The following is a 15124-nucleotide window of genomic DNA, read 5'->3' as shown; positions in this document are numbered from 1 at the left end:
TAGAATATGTAATTAAATTTTGAATGAGTATGGTTGTTTTGATTTCTATAAAAGAATGTATATTGTTGTGAAAGTAGGGAGTATAATGGATGATTTGCTGAATCAGATTCGAAGAATGTAACATATTAATTGTGAATTTATATATCTCTCGGGTATTACCTACCCGTTAAAAAAAAATTTCACAATTAATATTTTGTACAAAAGAATTTTATTACAGTCTTTATAAAAATATATATATGTATATTTTCTTCAGATGTAACATAGATTTAATGAGTTAATATTAAATTAAACTCATTTGATTTACGGTTGAAACTAGAATTGAATAATCCCTAAAGGCTTTAAAAAGTACATAACTTTTACGCAGTATTTCTTTAATGACATTGAAATTATGAATCAATACTTTGTTATTTGTTGATTTATGATGTTCGGTTCGTGGAATTCTTGTGAATTTCGCAAAGTACGAATGATGTTATCTGAAAATTTTTGGGTACATCGATGATGAAAGTGTAAAATCAAATATATACTTGATTTATTATGAATTGGAATTTGTTGAATTGCGACAGAGATTGTAGTTAACGCTGGTTAAGTTGCGGCCGAAGGACGTACATTATTGCATATTTGTAATATGAATTAACCGAGTAGTTAAGATTCACACACAATAGCTTAGCACGGAAAGATTTATTTCAAAATATATATATATATATATATATATATATATATATATATAATATACATATAATTTCTTCAGAGGGAATGAGTTAATTCTTCATAACTCGTTGATACAATATACACGTTATTGATTCGTATTGATATCCACAGTGATTCTTGAACTGACGGAGTTTGTGATGTTATCGGTGTTGTTGATTCGGATGTTGACTGTACTGATGATGCTGGTAACGCTGACGGTACTGTTGATGCTGTTGGTAAAGCAAGTTTAGCTTGTTAATCACACACCATTTTTGTCAGGGTTTCTACTCTTCATTCTATCATTTTGGTTCGCTTAACTGATTTATGGTTAGGGCTAGATTAGATAATCTCTAAGACTTTAGAGATTACATAATCGCCGCGGAATGTTTCTCCAATGAAGTTATGAATTAATACTTCGTCAGTTATTGTTGTTGGTACTCCTTGGTATCTATGGTGCGTATGACGTTGATGCTCGTGGGACAGATTGTGAAGTTGAGGTTTACGACACGGTTGTGGTTGGAGGTGGTAATGGTACTGTTGGCATTGATGATGGTGGTACTGGTTATGCTGCTGATGCTGCTGCTGGTGTTTGTAATCTCTGCACCATATTCTCCAAAGCCACTACCCGAGCGCGAAGCTCGTTGACTTCTTCTATTACACCGGGGTGATTGTCGGTTCGGACGAGCGGATAAATAAAATCTAAAATTTGATGTAATATATAATCGTGACAAGATACTCTGGAAATGAGCGAGAAAATGGTGTTTCGGACAGGTTCGCCGATAAATGCTTCAGGTTCTTCGTCAAGAGGGCAATGTGGTGGATGGAAGGGATCACCTTCTTCTTGTCTCCAATGATTGAGGAGGCTACGAACCCATCCCCAATTCATCCAGAATAGGTGATGACTGATTGGTTGATCTATTCCGGTCACACTGCTTTCGGAGCTTGAATGGGATTCCATTTCGGAATCTGAGTGACTTGAACTGATGACGAATTCCATTTCGTACGATTGGATAAAGGATTTTTTTTCCGATATGAAATGATTTTGGCTAACGGATGGTATTCTAATTACATAGAATATATATATATATATATATATATATATATATATATATATATATATATATATATATATATATATATATATATAGATTTCGTAGATTACGGAGGACTTTGCGGGATATGTCAGGCAAAGTTTAAAGTAACAGATACGATAAGATATGATTTAGCAGATATGCTAAGATATGAATTTTTGTCTATACACTATTCATGCAATCAATGCAGCAAGACGTGTCTTAGACTAAAAATGATAAGCAGGTAATTTCCTGAGGATGATAAGTAGTTAATTTTCGACACAAAATGATAAGCAAAACTTTTGACATGCAGACACGGTCGAAGTCCAGACTCACTAATGCATCCTATCGACTTATCAGTTAGACACACTAATGCAGACCTGGTTCGCTAAGACCACCGCTCTGATACCAACTGAAAGGACCCGTTCATATACATTATAAACGATTCACAATAGTTGATTACATTGCGAGGTATTTGACCTCTATATGATACATTTTACAAACATTGCATTCGTTTTTAAAAGACAAACTTTCTTTACTTCGAAAATTGATAGGCATGCATACCATTTCATAATATCCACTATCCAACTATAAATTGATTTAATAATAATCTTTGATGAACTCAATGACTCGAATGCAACGTTCTTCGAAATATGCTATGAAAGACTCCAAGTAATATCTTTAAAATGAGCAAATGCACAGCGGAAGATTTCTTTAACACCTGAGAATAAACATGCTTTAAAGTGTCAACTAAAAGGTTGGTGAGTTCATTAGTTTATCACAATCATTTATTTCCATCATTTTAATAGACCACAAGAATTTCATTTCCAGTTCTCATAAATATACGTCCCATGCATAGAGACAAAAATAATCATTCATATGGTGAACACCTGGTAACCGACATTAACTAGATACATATAAGAATATTCCCTATAATTCCGGGATCCTCCTTCGGACATGATATAAATTTCGAAGTACTAAAGCATCCGGTACTTTGGATGGGGTTTGTTAGGCCCAATAGATCTATCTTTAGGATTCGCGTCAATTAGGGTGTCTGTTCCCTAATTCTTAGATTACCAGACTTTAATAAAAAGGGGCATATTCGATTTCGATAATTCAACCATAGAATGTAGTTTCAATTACTTGTGTCTATTTCGTCAAACATTTATAAAAGCGCATGTATTCTCAGTCCCAAAAATATAAAGGGTAAAAAGGCAAATGAAACTCACCATATTGTATTTCGTAGTAGAAATAAATATAACGTCATTGAACAAGTGCAAGGTTGGTCTCGGATTCACAAACCTAAATTAATTATATATATTTATGTGTTGGTCAATATTTGTCTAACAAATTAGGTCAAGTCATAGTATACCACAATCCGAATGCTCGAGACTAATATGCAAAAGTCAACAAAAGTAAATTTGACTCAAAATAATTTCCAAAAATCTATACATGATTAATATATAGTTTAAATATCGTCGTTTTATATTTTTAAATATATTTAAAAGATTTATTAGAGTAAATAATATAATTTATTTATTAATAAATAAAATTTTATATTAAATTTATATAATAAAATATACATTTATATATATTAAGTAATAAAATTTATAGGGTTCATTTAATATCATAAAGATAATATGATAGGTATTATTAAAGTAAGTTATTAGACGTAGTAAAATATATATGTATCACATATTTATTTGATAAAATAATAACTATAATGATAGTAAGTAAAAGTTGTATTATTTTGTAATAATAATTATTATTATAAAAATATCAATATTTATAATTACTAAGATGACATTATGATAAAACGATAATTCTAATTATGATAACTTTAATATTTACGATAATTTTTAATATTATCTTTAAAATAATAATTCTATTTAAAATAATAATAATGATGATATTTTATAGTAGCAATGACATTTCTATTAAAATGATAATTTTTGTTAAAATGATAGTTTTAATACTAACGATAGTTTTAATAATATTAGTAATGATAAAAATAATAAGAACGATAATTTTATCTAAATCAATATCTTATAATATTTTAATTTCATCATGACACTCTTACTCATTATTTCCTAATAGTTTCATTTAATAGATTTTAATCGTCTTTTATATCGTGTTCATAATAATGATAATAATAGTAATCAAAACAATTAGGTGTTACAAATATTTGTTTTAATTACACTAATATTAATAATGATAGTTACTATAACATTATTAACGATAATACTAATAATTATCTTAATGATAATATAGTAATAATAATAATAACAATAACAATAACCATTTTTAAATAATGATATATATATATATATATATATATATATATTAATAATGATAATAATAATAATAATAATAATAATAATAATAATAATAATAATAATACTAATAATAATAATAATAATAATAATAATAATAATTGGATAATAATAATAATACTAATTATAACTTTAACGATAATAACGATAGTAATAATAAAAAAATAATAATTTTTAATGATAAATCCCTTTTATTGATAAAGATAATAATAATGATAATAATAAGATAAAACTAGAACGACGATAAAAACGACAATAATAATAATAATCATTTTTAATAAAAATATCGAAAATTCAATTGATTATAACTTCTAATCCGTTCATCGAAACCATTCGATATCTAAAGGAAAAGTTCTTAATTTTTTGCTAGCTTTCCAAGGACATGCATATCTTATACCTTATCTCAACCGCAAGTGTAACTAATTCAAGATTCAACCTAACCTGTCTAAGGGCAATATCAAAAGTACAAGCATGCATAATCCTAAATACTCGAGCACTAGTCAGGGATACACTATTAGTATGTAAAAGTTAAATTATGAGTACTCACGTATCAATATTGAGATTCAATATTGCAGGAAAGGTACGTAGACGCAACGGAAATGATAAACACTATATTGACCTCACGAGCATACCCATGAACCATACTCAATCACCTCCATAGCTATAACCCATAATTTTCTTAATCCTATCCTACTCGAAAAACAATTTCGAAATCACTCGGACAGCACTCCGTCGTAATATTTTATGTATACTAATAATATCTTGAAATAATACGGAGTAAATATATATATGTAAATCGATTGAGAGAGTTTAGAGAAAAATATTTTCAAGTTTCTATGAAATAATGAAACTTATTGAATTCTATTTATAATAGAATTTTGAATTATTAAAGTGAATTATTAAAGTATGAATTATTAAAGTGAATTATTAAAGTATGAATTATTAAAGTGAATTATTAAAGTAAATTATTAAAGTATGAATTATTAAAGTGAATTATTAAAGTTAAAGTAAAGTAAAAATAAAGTAAAGGTAAAGTTTAAGTATAGTAAAAGTATAAAACTATGTACGTATAATACACGTATAAATATATATAATATTAATTTAAATCGTTATATATATTTAATAAAATAAAATATAAATATCGTTATCTTTATCATACTAGTTAAGTAATGAGTTGTCAAAAGTGGTTCTAGATATTTATTAAAGTTATATACGTTTAATAATAAAGTTCTTTTTAAACTGAAAACGTTTTTGTACGTTTGAAACTAAATAGATCAATCGAGTCTTTATGAGATTCAATCTTCCACTATCCTTTGTCTAGTTCTCAATGATTGACAATTTGTTCTTATTTATAAATCACTTTACCATTTTCCGAATATTGTTAAAATGGAAAGATTTCTCAAATCAACGTGGGCTTTTCAACAGAGACTTGTAATCATAATTCAATATATCTGATAATTCAATCATTTGATCTTATCTTCTAATTCCATTGATAAACATTTTGAAACAGATACAATCATATAAAGTATTTAATCTAATATTTTGTTTACGTTTCAAGTTATAATATATATACACATATACATATATAATCATATTCGTTTAATAGTTCGTGAATCGTTGGAACTTGGTCGAGGTTGAATGAATGTATAAACATAGTTTAAAATTCTTGAAATTTAACTTAATAAATATTGCTTATCGTGTCGGAAACATATAAAGATTAAAGTTTAAATTTGGTTGAAAATTTCCGGGTTGTCACACGTCCTACCAATTGTAAACCCTCCCATTAAGCCGAAAAGAGCTCCCGGATGCCCAAAATCAATAAAATGTCATCCGTCAACGGGTGAAGACACTGAAAAATAGTAAGAACATGTACTCGTTGCAAAGAACCAGGTCATGGTAGGGATACGTGCAAATTTTCAGTTGATCGAACTGGTGAACCAACCACGAAAAGGGTAGTAAAAACATCGGCCTCAACTTCAAAGTCGATAAAGGGTAAGGAGAAACTCACTGACAAAGAAGCGTTTCATGCTTATCAGTCTCAGTTTTATGCAACGTGCAATCTAGCGAGCGATAATTAGTAAACCAATCTCCAAGTTTCTGTTTATTTTCTTTTCCTATTGTATTTTTTATGTCATATCGATGGTTGTAATAAATTCTCGAAGTTTATCTATGTTATGTGTGATAATCTATATTTTGGTTTATCTATGCTATCATTAAACCTTGAGTCCAACCATGTACAGATACGCAAGGTCTCAAGATAGACCTTGCGACTTCATTAACATGTACGCAAGGTCGCAAGATAGACCGTGCGACTTCATTAACACATACGCAAGGGAGCAAGATGGACCTTGCGACTTCATTAACCCATACGCAAGGTCGCAAGATAGACCTTGCGACCTAATCAACACATACGTAAGGTCGCAAGATAGTCCATCTTTCTTCCATAACCCTGCTACTCTGCTACTCTTACAGTCTATTCTTTCCAACCTACTAGTAAGTACTTGTATCATATAATTACAACCTGTGCAGAATTTCATAAAACAACAAGTTCAACAACACATATACATATCAACAAGGGTACAATCATACAACCTGTGCAGCCTTTTTAGCATCCTTTATCGCATCTTTTTCCTCTGGTGGTGGCGGTAGTGTATCAAAACGTGCACGGAAGAACGTCCATGCCATTCTGTTCCTATATTCCTGTGCAGCCTTTTTTGGATCTCCAATGTCATCAAGCCCCTCCTGTGCAAACACCAGTCTCTCCATATGGATGCACACCCAAACACCACAGTCACCGGTTTTACCTGCCTGCACTGGCACATTACGCCCAGTTTCAATCATCTACTCCATACTCTCATTGTTTTGGTAGTAATCTTCAAGCTGTGATTCTGGTGTCTTGTTATAGTAGTCAATCGCGTGCAAGTAGACGGGCAAGTTTTCACACAACATTGTGACATGTTGTAGCTGTTCACTTGCAAGACCGGGTAAACTGTCGTACACATAAACTTTCATTTCTTCTAACTTTAATGATAGCAGCAAGAAATGTTCTGGTTATCTAAAGTGTATTGGGATCAAGATCTGAAACAGAAGAGAATGTTTATTCAGAAAACCATCCATACGCAAGGACGCAAAAAGCACCTTGCGTCCAAATTACACGAAGACGCAAGGTCGCAAGACTTACCTTGCGTCCAAGAACATTACGAGATGCAAGGTCGCAAGACTAACCTTGCGTCCAAGTACATTTGCAGACGCAAGGTCGCAATATGTACCTTGCGCCTGTTCCAGTTTACAAAAAACATCACTACCATTTTGCTTACTAATTATAAACAACACCAGATTGATAATTAGAATGTTTACCTGATCACATGAAGACCAAGCTAGATACATTTCATCACTACCATCCCCAAGAGCAATTATATACGTGTAATTTGGTTCCCTAAAGACAGTGATTCCTTCATTATATTTAAAATTAGGATCTTTGGCCTTGGCCTGCTTCAACTTCTCATCCTTTTGCTTCAACCTCTCCTCCTTCTCCTTCTGACTTAATCCCCAAAATTCTTTAAAGTTTGCAAGCTGAGCCAGGAATCCAGATGGCATAATTGTCCATCGAGAACTTGCTTTAACCACCTCATGTGGAAACTCAGGAGTGTTAAACATCTGGCTTGCTCTGGGGAGAAATCTCTGACGATATCTTAAAAGAAATGTAGCCTAGCTATTAATGTGCTACAAATTAAGAAGATAGGTTAGGATATTTGGGTACAAATTAATTCATGTCATAAACAAAACATTAAGGAGATCACTCACCAAGTTCTCCAAATATCCTGCCTTTCCTAACCCCAGCAAGCGAATCCAAAACTCCGTACTAAGGTAAATAAACTGATCACTTTGAAAGATTAACATGCAACGGGTCTCTTGCTTGCTCTGTATAATTGTCGTGGGATCTTTTGCAGGGGTGCATGCTTTTTTCTGATCTCTCCATGCTCCAGTGGGTGGTGGTTTAAGACAACCTTGATCATTGATAAGTCTGTCGATCATGGCCCAGATTTCTTCTTCAGTAGCCCAGTCCTTTTCCTTCCTTTTTCTCTTAAAACACACCTTTACATCCTTACCACTTACATTCTTTGGTCCTTCTGTTTCAACAGGTGCAACGTTATCAACTACCATAGCATCAGGTTGTCCATCAACAGCTTTCTGATCAACCATTTGCTCATCAACAAATTGCTCATCTGTATCTAGGTTGACCACATTCATGTTTTCCACTTTCTCAATGACATGTCTGGACAACTGTGCAAAACAGGAAATCTGGTTAGTAAAAAACACAGACGCAAGGACGCAATAATAACCTTGCGTCCATATAGCGCAAGGACGCAAGACTAACTTTGCGTCCAATAAGCGCAAGGACGCAAGATTAACCTTGCGTCCACATCAGTGAAGCAAGAACAACAAATATTTATGATTAAAAAAAAACACAATTATAATATTATAATGCAGCAATTTACCTTCTCAATTGGTTTTCTATATCCAGGTGAAGTAAACGGGGACCTTAATGCACGCGTGGGCCGTCTTTCTCTAATTCCACGTCGTATTTGCATCGGAGAAGGGTTGACAATCTCATTGTCAGAGAAAGATTTCTCATAATACGTATCGTCCTAAGCAAATAACAAATAAAAAACATAAATTATATAAATTCAGATGAGAACAAATATTCAAATGCAAAAAATAAAAATAATTAATAAATTTTAATATACCGGATACTCTTGCTCTGGAAAAAGGTTTTCTTCGTATTCCGACAATTTCCTTTTACATCACTTAATTCATTTTCAACTTTGTCTAACCGCTCTTTAAATTCTTTTTCACTTTTGTCTACCCGCTCGGTCAACAACGCTACCACACGATGTAATTCTTGTACCTCGGTATTTTGATGTGTTGGTGTCTGTGTCTGTGTCTGCTCTACAGTTTCTGGAATTATTGGGGTTTCTTCTTGCTGGATCTCCTGTTCAACTAAAGTTCCAAGAAATAACGCGTCACTATCAATCCACCATTGACACTCCTTCTCTGTATCAGTCGGGAAGAGACCACGTAGAGGTTTCTTGTTCTTAGGACAATCATCCTGCATAATCAAACACGACTTTATACACCAAGATAACAAAAAATACTTGAAACTTTTCTGTCAAACAGATGCAAGGACGCAAACAAATCTTTGCATCTCCAATGTAACACGTACGCAAAGCCGCAAGTACAACCTTGCGTCCAAGCTTAAGAAAGACGCAAGGACGCAGGAATGGTCTTGCATCCTTGCCATTTCCTCTCTGTTTCAACAGTCAATTACCAATCAATGGTAGTTCCAAATACTAAATGCAACTGACCTGAATATCTAAGAGTTTAATGTAATCAGAGATTCCAAAAGTCTCCGCTGTTGTACGCTTCCAAAAAAGAGCCCTCGGTACTCCATTCTTGTCCTTTTTTGTAGCAAAGGATTTAATGGTACGATGGTAAGCCTCGAGGATCCAAATCTACAAATCATTTGATTTAACAATATCAATATATATATTATCTTTAAATAATAAAAGTATTTGAAATCAAACATGTCGTTATCTTAAATGTCCACATAAATCCCGCCAAAGTGTACGCCTTGCCACTCTCTAATTGGCTTTCCCGAACACCAAACCCTTCACTAACCGCTTCGTAAGTCGGTTCCCATATACGAGACCCCCATGGGTACTTATTAAACACTTGAAAAACCTTCAACTAAATATAAGAACTTCTTGTTCACCACATGGGCAGATTGTTTACCCATAAAATCTCTCTCTACAACTAATATGATTGCTAGTCGAACCACATCATCGTTCGAAACACCAACCCGACTACTTTCTAGTAGCTTCTTTTCAATATCACCAATCAAAATGTTTGTGCTCTCTTTAATGGACGGAAATAAACGTTGTCTAATTAGAGCCGTCTCCTTTTCATAATTTTTAGGGATGTAATGTGCCATATCCGTACGGGTACCAAACAAAAACCCCGTTACTAGACAAAATTCACGGCGACCAAATCTAATAGAAAAATTAGGCTTGAATCTAAACCATATGTCATCTTTCTCCTCTGGGTACTTATCATCATCAATTCTTTCCGGCCGTACAGTTTTACGTTAGAGCATTGCATGTACAAGTCCAAGATCGTTTCCCATGTATTCAAGATCTAACCATACACCAAAACACATTTCTTTAAATATTTTTATTTGATTTTCGGTCATTACTTTCTTCACATCACCTATAATACTTATTTTATTCTTCATCGTCAGTTTACCTTCAACCCACCCCTGTAAAATTAACAATAACAACATCAGCATAAGATACGCAAATACGCAAGATTGGTCTTGCATCCTAAACTACAGGTACACAAGGTCGCAAATTTGGTCTTGCGACCATATATAAACCGGAACGCAAGGACGCAAAATGACCCTTGCGCCTGGACAATCAAGTTATTTTTACCAGCAATAAATTGTTGTTTCACCAAAAAACTATACAAAACAAGAGATAATATACCCCAGTATAAAAAAAAAAGCAAGAATACGGTTAAATAATGATGATTATCATAGAGACATTTCATCGAACAGTTGGTGTGCACATTTTCACATTTATATATGAACATATGAAATTGATATACAACTCCCATATAACTAACATATATAGTGAAAGAAGAACTAACCTGAGGATTTGCCATTGTTATTAGGTTGATTTCTTGATTTCTTTCGTAGTTAAAATGAAGCAGACGAAGACGATGGTGACATAGGCGCTGGTACGTGGTGGTTGTGGTGAATACGATGGATGAACTGGTGGTAGTGCAGGTGGTGATGGTGGTTACGATCTACTGTTCGAACAAGAGAGAAGATGATGGAGGTTTGCGTATTTGCGTTTGGCTAGGTTTCACGTAATTTGCTTCTTTGCGTCTGGGTAAGTGTGTGTGTGTGTGTGTGTGTGTCAAGTGAATTTATTATCAGGTTTATAACCTAATAATAACAAACGCAAGATGCAAAGACGCAATCACGCAAGATCCAAAAACTTTGCGTGTTGCGTCCAGTCGCGAGGTTTGATTTGCGTCTTTGCGTATGGAATGATTAATATTTTTTTGTTGCTGCTGTTTGAGTTTTTTTTTATTTGTTTAACTTCTGTTAATGTATATGTCCATCTATAAAAGTTTTTGGTACTCAATTAAATCTGAGTTTTTTTTTATTTGTTACTGCTTAAGTGTAAGTTTATAAAAGTTATTGACCAAATTACTCCCGTCGTCCTTGAACTTGTACTGAAATTAAAATGACCAATAAAACAGATAGGCTAAAATTAAAATACCATTTCATTAATCAGAATGACATACTACAAACACACATACTAAGTAGTACAAAAGGCCCTACGACCTACTTTATTACATGATCAACCAAGATTAATTAAATTGGAGCAGCATACATAATCTGAGCATTCAACACCTCTCGATTAGAAGGATACACCAACTCGTCTTCATCAGCAAAGAAGTTGTTCAACAACATGCCATACGACAATCCACTCCCACCAGCTGCAGGCAATCCTGCCATCCGATTAGCAACCACATATGCCAGATTAATTGGGATTTGTTCGAGCAAACACATCAAAATCAAAACTTCAGTTACAGATAGCTCCACATCAGCATCATCTCGAAACATGACATTCTTCTTGATGACATTCATCATCTGTTGATACTGGTCCTGAATATCTTCCTCCCTGATAATGACAGGACCACTGTTTGGCATGTCAAAATCAGGTTTACATAGTCCTGAGACAAACCCAGAAGCTGAGAATGAATTTCCTGTAGCTGACCTCCTTGGGGCCTTTTTCACATCGTTGCTAAGACTGAAAAACTTGAAATCTCCATCTGGAATATCCAGAATCTCACCAAACTCCTCCAACGTCCAATCGTAGGAATAACCAAACATGTTCACGTGAACACATTTCAGTTTACGTGGATCAAACACATAGTTAGCATAGAATTCCCTAACAAGTCTGGGATAGTACTCATTAACTTGACGATATAGAAAAGCTCCAGCATCTATTCCCCGCCAGTACGCGGAAAAACCACCTTGAGCAACAACGTTAATACCAGGAAGAATGGTACGGTCGGCTAATAGTCGTCGTCTTTCAGCAACTTGTTGTGATGACTCTCCTTGTGATGGTCGGTGTGAAGCTCTAGCTCTTCTGTCCATGGATATTAACTGAGATTAACTGTAAATAACAAACTAATTAAAAATAATCATCATACAAACAAATAATAAATACTATAATTAGTGAAGAAAAATGCTTAAATTAGTACCTTAAAGTGCCTTTAATCAATGAATTGCACAAGGATGGAATTTTTATGAGACTGTGAAATCAAAGTTCCAGGGTCATATTATAAATAGGGTAAAATCTTATCCGACAAAAATCTAAGAAATCTTACTAAATCTTATCTGAAAATCCAACATCTGATAAGATAAGGTCGCAAGTTCGCAAGACGCAAGGACGCAAGCTTGCGCCTTGCGAGGGCAACTCGCAAGGCACCTTGCGTCTTGCGAGGGCAACCTGGTAATTTTTTTTGTTTTGTTTTGGGAATGGGCATTTTGGCTATAATCCCTATTGTTTTTTTGACCCAACTTATTGTTTCGGTTATTGACCCCTTTACTAAGATAAAAAATCAATGAATTAGATGTTTATCATCTTATTTCATGCTTCCATGTTTTTTGTAAAAAAATAAAATAAAGGAATATGGATATATGAATTTCTATCCATAACTAATACTCTGTAGCATTTAATTTCAAAATAACTAATGACTTTGTTTTTGTTTTAATACTTTAAGTTTTTTTCGTTGGACATTTATATGGAGTTATAATTTTTTTTAACAGCTATATAATTTTTTATTAAATCATCGTTTTTATTACTGATTGCATTTTTACAATTTATTATTATTAAAATTAGCTCTGCTGTGAAGCGCGGGTTTCTCGAACTAGTATTATACTATTACTCAAAACATGATAAATAGTAACCAAGGGTACAATTGTCATTTTTTATTTTTGTTTTTAATATTGTTACGTCATATATTTTATAGATGTGATTTGTGTCCTTAATTCGATACTTGTACATGATAGCTATGTACTATAAATAACCATCATCCCCTTCATTTAGAAAGTTAACCATTCCTTTTTCCCTCGCTATTACACCAACTCCTACACCTAAACTTATACACAGTTAACCTAATCCTCTCAACCTTGTAATCACCTTCACCTCATGAATTGTAACACATTTTATTGATTGAGATTATGTTTAGAATTCATATTCATCTCTATCAGTTATACGTATATATTCATACTCACACATACGAATATACGATACATACATACATACATACATGCATACATACATACACACACACATACATACACACACACACACATACATACATACATACATACATACATACATACATACATACATACATACATACATACATACATACATACATGATATATCGAATTAAACCAAAAGAACACAATTTAAATGATTTATAATCCAAACATGTGGTATCAAAGCATAAGTGATTGACCACATCGATACTTAGCTCAATTCGTGTTCAAATTCATATTAAGTTTTCAAGGTTTTAAATTGATTTTGGCGGTTTAAAGTTTCTGAATGTCTTGATGAATTATGTTAATAAAAAAAAGTATAAACAACGGCATCGTTCTCATTATCATGCAGCCATTCATTTATTGAAATACTTGAGAGGAATGACTATTTTACCCAATACAAACACATTTACAAGTAACATGTTTCTCATATGTTGACTGGGTATGTGGAAGTACGCTATGATGATCTAGAGAAACGTGTGTGATGACAAGATCACTGACTGGTTATTGTATTTTCATTGGTCATCATTGGTTTCCTAGAAGACAAAAAAGCAAGCTATCCATTGAAGCTGAATACAAAAGTATGGCAGCAACAACTTGTGGGATAATTTGGATTACTTATTTGCCCAATGATTTGCACATTCCTATTAAACTTCCAGTGACCCTGTTCTGTGATAATAAGTCAGCTCCGCAAATTGCAACTAATCCATGTTACCATGACAGAACCAACCATCTAGTATTGATTGTCGCTTCACTCGAGACAAGATTCAAGATGAATTTATGCAAACCTCTTATATTCCCTCTCATTCACAACTTGCTGATCTTATGACAAAGGCATTATGTCATTTACAACTCTCCACACTTAGTCAAGTTGAGTTTGTCAGAATCTCCAACTTGAGAGGGGATATGGAATATATTATACTTTTAGCTAAACATGTATAACTTACAAGTACATGGGTCATTCTTGTAAATATGCATTTAATTTCGTTGTTATATTGTTAATCACTATTAGAGTTAGTTAGTGGCGGTTATCGAACCGGTGATCAGTATATAGTAGAGGTTGACACCTCAGTTGTAATTAAGGTCCGTAATTTATAATTCATTGTATGAAGATTACACTTCTTAATCCAATTTTATTGCTTCCACACAATTTCATAATATTCAATTAAAAAAGATATTGAAATATGAAATCAATATGAAAATAAACTATAGAGTAAACAAAAAATAAAAAAATAAACTTACAATATAAAACATAAAACAAAAGCTTACTATCTTCGTTTAATATCATCTTCGACGTGCACCGTCTTTTGGCGAGAGAATAAGCACGGTTTGGTGAAACTAAGCGTCAATCATTAATGTGGCGCTGGTTGGCTCATGTTGTTTGGCCTCACTTGCTTTTATATTTTCTATATTATACGTGTAATAAGTTGTACCTTTTATTTTGGGCCGATTCTAACCATAAGGCGTCGGTATTTGATCGTGTGGGGTGGTATGGGACGAATTGCGTGAGGTCATGGAATTGGGTGCGGTTACTTCATGGGCGAACAAAGGCGAAATTTGAAGACTTGTTAAGGTTGCTACAAGAGTTCAAATACGAAACCAATAATGAAGACGGGTGGCAATGGAGTCTA

Source organism: Rutidosis leptorrhynchoides, chromosome 7 (genome assembly GCF_046630445.1).
Source record: "Rutidosis leptorrhynchoides isolate AG116_Rl617_1_P2 chromosome 7, CSIRO_AGI_Rlap_v1, whole genome shotgun sequence".
Classification (NCBI taxonomy): Eukaryota; Viridiplantae; Streptophyta; class Magnoliopsida; order Asterales; family Asteraceae; genus Rutidosis; species Rutidosis leptorrhynchoides.
This window is presented reverse-complemented; position numbering follows the sequence as displayed.